This window comes from Solanum tuberosum, unplaced genomic scaffold (genome assembly GCF_000226075.1).
Source record: "Solanum tuberosum cultivar DM 1-3 516 R44 unplaced genomic scaffold, SolTub_3.0 scf00050, whole genome shotgun sequence".
Lineage (NCBI taxonomy): Eukaryota > Viridiplantae > Streptophyta > Magnoliopsida > Solanales > Solanaceae > Solanum > Solanum tuberosum.
The window spans coordinates 1334762-1336900 of NW_006238975.1; positions in this window are offsets into that span (position 1 = coordinate 1334762).

Genomic DNA, 2139 nt, shown 5'->3' on the forward strand with positions numbered 1-2139 from the left:
TTGCTTGCAGGGAACATAAGACTGTAATTGACAATCATAGTAGATCAAATGCATGGATTAGAGCACAGAATCATAGTCAGGAATTTGGCAACTGGTTTAAGGAGAAAGTTAAATCTGTTGAAGTGGCTGAACATTTACGACAACTCGCTAAAGGGCCTAATACTGCGGCAAAAAGATATACAGCATATTTCATTAGTGGATATCGATTTCATACAATAAAACGAGATAGTCAAGGTAAGACCCATAACTATGGAGTGACTTTATCATCAACGACTGATAGTTTTGCCAGTGCTAGAGACCAAAACCCCATTGATGGAGAAGTTGTCTATTATGGAGTTATTCAAGATATCATAGAGATTGATTATTGGGGTTGCTTTAGTGTTGTGTTGTTTAAATGTGATTGGTTTCGTAATGAAGTAGATGAATATGGATTAACTCGGGTATAACTTCAACAAGTTATGCAGTACTGAAGATCCATTTGTACTGGCATCTTAAGTGCATCAAGTTTTCTATGTAGAGGATCCAATTGAGAAAGATGTTTATTATGAAAGGACCAAAGTTCATGTTGATTTATTTGATTTAGAAGAAGAGAATTACCCTAATATTGGAGACACATTTTTTGGGGAGCCAGACAATGACATTGGACCATCAAATGGAATACCTGATGTTGATGTTGATCTCAGATGGTAAAGAGAAGATGTACCTGGTGATGTCATTGATATGCCAACTCATGATCAACATTCAGAATATATGGAACAAGATATGGACACATCAGAAGAAGATGAGGACTTTGATGATGTCGATTGGGATTGGATGGTTGCTGATGATTGACGAAGGGATTTTTCTTATATATCTCTATTGCATTTTCTTATATGTACTATTGGTTTGAAAGTCCATTGAAAGAATGTTGATTTGAGATTGCTTTAGTGCTTCATTTGCTGAAACGAGTTGAGTGATTTTGCTTTAGAAAGCCTATGTGAATCAGGTAGCAAGAAGTGGTGATTCTAATTTCTGCTTCACCCTTTCTCCTCTTTACTAGTTCGTCTTATTGCGACTGTAATCTTCTTTTCACTGATTCTGCTTTATCTTCTTGATTCTGTTGGGATGTGTAACTCCTTATCTTTATATCTCTATTTTTACAGCAGGCAATACTTGGTAGTCATGAAACAGGGACAGTCTTCAAGAATAAGGAATAAAGAAACAAGAGCAACTGTTCCAGCTGGAACACTCACATTTTTGGCGAATCAAAAGAAGTTGTTGCTAGCTAGAAGAAGAAAGGATCTACTGATCAAAAAGCGTCAGTGTCTAACAGATGTAATAGAAGAACAAGATGTGCTAGAATCACACAATCCAGAGGCAAGAGTTCGTATACAAGCTGACTCAACTAACAATGTAGTGCAACCAGTAGAAGAACAACTTCAATTGAATTCTACTGCTCTTGAAGTAAATGAACAATCTGAAGAACAAGGCAAGAACATCCATATTTTATTTATAATATTACTTTTCATTTTTAATTATAAAATCAAATTACAATACTACTTTGGAAGGGTTATCTTTATTTGTGTATTATTGTGGACTCTTCCACTAAAAAAAGACAAAGAGGTCAAACAAAGATGTTGTCTGTACCTGGAAGGCATGATCGTAAACTGATTGTACTGAATAAAGCTGGTCAGCCAGTTGGTCCTAGTAATGATGTCGTGATAGAGTTGAGCAGCTTCCTCGGTACACTTGCTAGGAATGCGACCCTTTGTCCTCTTGATATAGAAAATTGGAAGTTGCTTGACACAAAACAGGATTTGTGGGATTATACCAAGGTTTGAAGTTTTCAATTCTCTGTTAAGTTAAATATATTTAACATTTATTGCACTAACTCAATGTCCAAATTTTCAGGAGAAATATGATATTCCAGAAATCGGAAATAGATGGACTTTAAAAACAATTCAAGAAGCTTGGAGAAGGCGTAAGTTTATTTGAAAACACACCACTTTGATGCCTACGCTAATGATCAAATTCGGATGGAAAAAAAGCCTGATGATGTTCCAACATCTCAATTTAAGGAACTTCTTAAATATTGGAACTCAGAAAAATTTCAGGTAAGTCTTACTAGTTGGTAATACGAAATAAGAGTTATTTGACTCA